We start from the raw sequence: 7,809 nt of genomic DNA, 5'->3' as shown, positions 1-7,809 counted from the left end.
ACTCTGTTACAGATAGCAGCGGTGGGGGTTCCTGCTCTAAAACAAGCTCAGTTATCTCATCAGTTCTTTCATCAAGGGGCTCGAGCTCTGGCCAAAAATTTCAAAGTGTCCTTAGCGGACGCACGAGCAATTATCGCTGCTTGCCCTAGCTGCAAATCTACCTCTTCCATAGCAATAGGTGTTAATCCGCGGGGCCTTCAAGCAAACCAGATCTGGCAGCAAGATATTACAGAATATCCCCCCTTCGGACGGTTTAAATATCTTCATGTAAGTGTGGATACTTGTAGCGGTTGCATCCATGCTACCGCAGAAATCAAAACTAATGCACGTGCTGCTATCCGACATTGTTGCGCTGCATTTGCTACATTGGGGGTGCCTCAACAGATAAAAACAGATAATGGGCCTTGCTATAAAAGCAGCTTGTATAACAATTTCTTACAGAACTGGGGAGTGGAACACCGTACTGGCATCCCAGGCAATAGTGGTGGCCAAGCTATAGTGGAACGGGCACATCAAACAATCAAGCGTCAGCTTGATCGGGTTAGAGGCGGGGAGAGAGTGTCCCCTGGGGGGCATTATGAGTTCCTAACAAGAGCTCTGGTAGTAATCAATCAAATGACTGGAACAGAGATATCCCCAATTTCCCAGCATTTTTTGACTACGTTGTCTTCCCGCTTAGCGGAAGCTCCGGTGTGCTTCCGTGACCCAGTCACTTTAGAATGGCACGGGCCAGTACCACTACTGTAAGTGGGCCGAGGTTATGCATGTGTGCAAACTGCGAGTGGCCCTCAATGGGTGCCTGCTAAATGGATTCGTCCAGCAGTAAAGGGTTCAGATGCATGTTTTGATGCCTGAGTGAATCTTCCCCACGTGATAATATCCTATTAAATATGTGTTAAGCTTCTTTTTCAAATCACTAACACAGGGACAGTAAACAAATGGATCCCTGCACGATAGCTACAACCAGTGCTCCAAGCTGCCTTGCGTCCGTCGGATTGTTAACAAGCTGTGTGGCAGCTCCATGGACATCAGTTACAGAAAGAACAAATGTGTGGGTAATTATGGTTAGTGCCACAGGACAGGACATCATTTGTTTGTCTATATCATCTTCAAATAAGCCTTTCAGAACATGCTTGGTCAATCTGCCAGATCAGATAGCGGCAGGACGGCAACTCTGTGTAAAACAACAGCAGCCGCGAGTGCTGAGTGCTAAATAACAAAAGATGGAACTTTTGGGATCCCTAAAGATGGACTTCTGCCTATTTTCTTTAACTATTCAGGAGCTAATGTTACTAGAGGGGTAATGATTGTAAATGCTTTAAGACCTATACATTGCAACGATACAGCATGGTGTAATCATGCGAGCACATATCAAAATCCAGACAGCATAAAAGACCTAAACGAAGTACACACAGCTTTGAATCTGATTGCCAAGATAATATAGAGTTTTGGAAACCAGGTGAAATTATTGCTGCTTCAATCTTTGCACTTGATGTGGCAAGTGGCTAGGCATTAGCTATGCTAAATAAATTGGGCTTTTGGCTTGCTAAGTAAACACATGCAATTATATCAGTACTATTAACACTGTTAATTGATATAGGTTCTATACGCTATACTATTTTACAAAACAGAACCGCTGTTAGCCTGCAGAGCACATATTTGACAGACCTTGTTGCATGTGCTGGCCACACGTGCAGCAACGTCTGCTCAGGCCTTGTTGTATGTGTTGGCCACGCGTGCAGCAACATCTAGTGGCTACTCTTTCACTGAATCTGCTGAGGATAAAACGGGGGTGACTCGGGGCGGGGAGGGGGAGAGGACCCGGAGCACACTTTATTAACAACAGGGGACGCCCTGAAGGTGCTGTATCTGCCTCCTTTCTCTGCTCTGACCCTGCTGATAAACATCCTCTTGCTCGGCGGTGTCTTTGGCATAGTTGGGTTAGTAACAGAATAGATCAGTAGTAGATTTTTTATTATTAGTACAAAATCATGATTGTCAGGATTTTGATGGGTTTGCTGCATGAATCTGTCTGATCATTCGGAATCTATTCATAAAAGTATTCAAAACTTGCAAAAAGGAGTACAAAAAACTGCAACAAAGTGATAATTTTGATATATTCAGAAATCTTTTGGTGGATTGATATAAGCTTATTACAAATAGCTGCAGGATGCTTATTCATTCTTTTTATATATGTATTTTGATCTGTATTCCATGTGTGTGTTGAAATATGTGCAGACTGTAATAGATAAAGCGTTGAAACAAGCCTCTTCTCGTAAACAAACAAGGGGAGATGTAGGTCAGTGAAAACACACTGACCTTGGGAGGGGGATACAATCATAGTCGTTGGGAGAAAGCCATGGAATGAGAAGGGAAGCTTTAAGATACAAGACATTGTTAATGGAATTTATGGCTTGTTTCAACAGAGGCCTGCAAAAATTAGTCACTGGCTTTGTAGATAAGAAAGTTACTGAAGTTATTATGTTTGTAGTAATAGAGAATATCATAATAGAAAATTAGTAGAAAATAGTGAAATTAAGGGTTTTTTTTATATATATATATAAGGTGTCATTAGTAATCTTATTAGCTTGTGTAGGGCATAGCTAGGTGGTTGCTATCCTTAGCTAAAAAATTGTGATACTAGGCATCATACTAGGTATAATCATTAACATTCCGTGCTTGGTCACCTGTCTATAAAAGTGATACAGAGAATAATACATCAGAACGCACATGCCATACGATGTCAGTTCCGCCTGCCCATCTCACAGGCTCGGGCTGTAGTGGCAGCCTGTCCAGCATGTCAAGCAGCAAAGCCGAACCAAGCCTTATACTACCCAGGCATTAACCCCGGAGGTATGCTCCGAACCAGGTATGGCAAGTGGATATCACAGAGTACGCGCCATTTGGCTGTCTCAAATACATTCATGTTGCGGTCAACGCTTGCTCCTGAGCTCTCTTTGTGTCCATTCACAATGTCCACGACACAGAAATCCATCCTGCACCTGAACCGGGCTTTTGCCTGCCTAGGAGTACCTCGGGAGATAAAGACCGACAATGGGCCGAATTATCGATCACGGGTATTTCGCCACTTCCTGCAGACGTGGGGAGTCCGTCGTACGTTTGGCATTCCTCTGAACAGCACTGGGCAAGCGATTGTAGAACGCGCACACAAAACCCTGAAAGCACAGCTAACGTGCTTAAGAGAGGGGGGAAAGAGGGGTTCGCCGGGGGTCTTGGTCGGTGAAGCGCTTGTGGTACTGAATCATATGTCCTTTGATAACCCCCAATGCGTTTCCCCTATCCAAAACCATTTTTCCTCGCGTCAGCTGCTGTTTGGGGGTAAGGCACTCCCAAAGGTCTGGTTCCGCCTGCCAGAAAACCCAGGCTGGGAAGGTCCCACTGATTTGCTAACATGGGGACGAGGGTATGCTTGTATCTCCACAGGTGTGGGGACCCGATGGATCCCAGCCTGGTTGGTACAGCTGTGACTGGAGGATCAGCAGGGTAACTGAGCAGCGTGGCACTCTCCAGCTCATCCTAGTGGGATTGATCCTGATTGTGAGTCTTCCAATGCAAGTGATAACAACTAACTTTTGGGAGCAATTCACGCATTACACCAACTCTACTCAGGTTTGCATAGTGTGTGGCCTGTTGGGCTCTTGGGAATGCCAACCGCACAGCCCTCGCCATATCTGAACTGGCGACTGCTTTAGCAGCACATGACGAAGGACTGACACAAATGAAGTTGCCATTAGATTATGCCCTTGCGAGGCCTGGCATCGGTTGCAGTGACCTAGAGGGAGTCTGTGGTGGTTTAGCCCGGATCACCACACAGTTTCTTATTCACCCTGCCCCTACCTAGTGGGACAGGGGAGAGAAATTGGGAAGAAAGGAAAACTCGTGGGTTGAGATAAAAACAGTTTACTAAAAATACTAAAAACTACAAAGCTAACAGGATATAAGGATATTAATATATACAAAATATACAAAATGAACAATGTACAATTTCTCACCACCCAATGTCCGAATGACCGACGCAGCCCGTCCTGAGCAGTGATCACAGGAACAACACCGAGCAGCAAGCAAAAAAGGGGGGAGAGCAAGCTAGCAAGGTAGAGGGAACGATGCCAGCAAGCAAGAGAGAAGAAAAGGATGCCAAGGGTGCCCAAACGGATACCCGACAAGAAAAGGAATAACTGAAAATGATGCCCCCTCCCATGGGCAACCCCCACTTATATACTGAGCATGACGTTTATGGCATGGAATACTCTCTTTGGCCAGTTTGGATCAATTATTCTGTCTGTCTTTCGCCCAGCTTCCTGCATCTGCACGTTAACGAGACTTGGAAAGCCAGACAGTGTCCTTGGTCTCATTAACAACAACTCGTATCATCAGAATGTTTTTATCAACATTCTTCACACACAAAATCCAAAACACACCGGCTACTGAGAAGAAAATTAACTCCATCCCTGCTGAAACCAGGACAGTATCCACCCCTTATTCCATACCATTTACGTCATGCTTATAGATATACACACAGATATCACTATCTCAATCTATGAGCTATCCCTCCAAAGTCTGTTGAGTTGATTTAGTCCATGACTTTGGGCCCCATCTGTGATAGCAGTCTCTCAGGGCAGGAGAGATGGTATGTAGTGTGAAGTTGTTACATACTGCATCTGGAACTCGTAGCTGGTACCTCTGGCGCGGCTGGTGTATCACGTCCATGGTCTGCGAGTTGAAGATGTTGATCTCGAGGAAGTTGTTGGTCACCAGTTCTGACTCCATCACTGCTGCACATCGCTCGGTTTCATCAAAGCTTGTTCTTCACTGTTGAGTGTGATTCTTGCTGCACTAGCTCTGATAGAACATAAAAGAACTACAGACATGATTATATACAGTTCAAATTATTGGCTGTTTTCACCTAGAATCAAATCTCCTTGAGGTACACATCGGACTTCCCCATCCTCCCGCATCTCCCACCAAGTACATCCAGGTCCTTGAGCGAAAGCAATCCCAGGGATGGGTTTGCCTTTGCCCAGAGGAGGAATAACCCAGACTGTTTTCCCCAACATATTCCTTAGATGCACCACAGGAACTTTATCACCATCTACAGTATGTAAAAGTTCAGATTGGGCAGGGCCAGCTCGATTGATGGATCCCCGAGTGTTGACTAACCAAGTGGCTTTTGCTAAATGTTTGTCCCAGTTTTTGAAGGTTCCACCACCCATTGCTTTCAGTGTAGTTTTCAACAGTCCATTGTACCGTTCAATCTTTCCAGAGGCTGGTGCGTGATAGGGGATGTGGTATACCCACTCAATGCCATGCTCTTTGGCCCAGGTGTCTATGAGGTTGTTTCGGAAATGAGTCCCATTGTCTGACTCTATTCTGTCTGGAGTGCCATGTCGCCAGAGAACTTGCTTCTCAAGGCCCAAGATGGTGTTTTGGGCAGTGGCATGGGGTACAGAATATGTCTCTAGCCACCCAGTGCTTGCTTCTACCATTGTAAGCACATAGCGCTTGCCTTGGCGAGTTTGTGGGAGTGTGATGTAATCAATCTGCCAGGCCTCTCCATATTTGTATTTCAGCCATCGTCCTCCATACCAAAGAGGCTTTAGCCGCTTGGCTTGCTTAATTGCAGCGCATGTCTCACAGTCGTGGATAACCTGTGCAATAGTGTCCATGGTCAAGTCCACCCCTCGATCACGAGCCCATTTGTATGTTGCGTCTCTTCCTTGATGACCTGAGGTGTCATGGGCCCACCGAGCTAAAAATAGTTCACCTCTGTGTTGCCAGTCTAAGTCCACTTGGGAAACTTTAATCTTAGCAGCCTGATCCACTTGCTGGTTGTTTTGATGTTCTTCAGTGGCTCGACTCTTGGGTATGTGAGCATCTACGTGACGTACTTTTACAACAAGCTTCTCTAACCGGGCAGCAATATCTTGCCACAGTGCGGCAGCCCAGATGGGTTTGCCTCTGCGCTGCCAGTTTCTCTGTTTCCATTGCTTTAACCACCCCCATAGGGCATTTGCCACCATCCATGAGTCAGTGTAGAGATAGAGCTTGGGCCATTTTTCCCGTTCAGCAATGTCTAAAGCCAGCTGGATGGCTTTCACCTCTGCAAACTGACTTGATTCACCTTGGCCTTCAGTGGCTTCTGCCACTCGTCGTGTAGGACTCCACACAGCAGCTTTCCACTTCCGATGTTTTCCTACAATACGACAGGATCCATCAGTGAACAAAGCATATCGCCTCTCATTTTCTGGGAGGTTGTTGTATGGTGGGGCTTCTTCAGCACGTGTCACCTCTTCCTCTGGCGGCATTCCAAAATCTTTGCCTTCTGGCCAATCTGTGATTACTTCTAAGATTCCTGGGCGATTGGGGTTTCCTATTCGGGCTCGCTGTGTGCTCAGTGCAACCCATTTACTCCACATGGCATCAGTTGCATGATGTGTAGAGGGGACCTTCCCTTTGAACATCCAGCCCAGCACTGGCAGTCGGGGTGCCAGGAGGAGCTGTGCTTCAGTACCAATCACTTCTGAAGCAGCTCGAACTCCTTCGTATGCTGCCAGTATCTCTTTTTCAGTTGGAGTATAACGGGCCTCAGATCCTCTATATCCCCGGCTCCAAAAGCCTAGGGGTCGACCTCGAGTCTCTCCTGATGTTCTTTGCCAGAGACTCCAGGTAGGGCCATTCTCCCCAGCTGCGGTGTAGAGGATGTTTTTTCACATCTTGTCCTGTCCAGACTGGCCCAAGGGCTACTGCATGAACAATCTCCTGTTTAATTTGTTCAAAGGCTTGTCGTTGTTCAGGGCCCCATTTAAAATCATTCTTCTTTCGAGTCACTTCATAGAGAGGGCTTACAATCATACTGTAATTTGGAATATGCATTCTCCAGAAACCCACAACACCTAAAAAGGCTTGTGTTTCCTTTTTGTTAGCTGGTGGAGCCATAGCTGTTATTTTGTTGACCACATCCATTGGAATGTGACGACGTCCATCTTGCCACTTTACTCCTAAAAACTGGATCTCTTGTGCAGGCCCCTTGACTTTGCTTTGTTTTATTGCAAAACCGGCTTTCAGAAGGATTTGGATTATTTTCTCCCCTTTCTCAAAAACTTCTTCTGCTGTGTTGCCCCATACAATGATGTCATCAATGTACTGCAGGTGTTCTGGAGCTCCACCCTTTTCTAATACAGTCTGGATCAGTCCATGGCAAATGGTGGAGCTGTGTTTCCACCCCTGGGGCAGTCGATTCCAGGTGTACTGGACACCCCTCCAAGTGAAAGCAAACTGTGGCCTGCATTCTGGTGCCAGAGGAATGGAGAAGAACGCATTGGCAATATCAATGGTGGCATACCACTTGGCTGCTTTTGACTCCAGTTCATACTGAAGTTCTAGCATGTCTGGCACGGCAGCACTCATTGGTGGTGTAACCTCATTTAGGCCACGATAGTCCATTGTTAACCTCCACTCTCCATTAGATTTTCTCACTGGCCATATGGGACTGTTAAAGGGTGAGCGGGACTTGCTGATCACTCCCTGGCTCTCCAGTCGACGAATCAGCTTGAGGATGGGTATTATGGAGTCTCGGTTGGTGCGATATTGCCGCTGGTGCACCGTGGTAGTAGCAACTGGTACCTTTTGTTCTTCAACCTTCAGCTTTCCCACAACGGAAGGGTCCTTTGAAAGTCTGGGCAAGATGGACAGCTGTTTATTTGTCTCCACGGTGGCTATACCAAAAGCCCACCGGTGCCCTTTTGGGTCTTTGAAATACCCACTCCTGAGGTAATCTATGCCAAGAATGCA

Source organism: Chlamydotis macqueenii, chromosome W (assembly GCF_036417535.1).
Source record: "Chlamydotis macqueenii isolate bChlMac1 chromosome W, bChlMac1.mat, whole genome shotgun sequence".
In the NCBI taxonomy this organism is placed as follows: Eukaryota; Metazoa; Chordata; class Aves; order Otidiformes; family Otididae; genus Chlamydotis; species Chlamydotis macqueenii.
Note: the sequence above shows the minus strand (reverse complement) of the source record.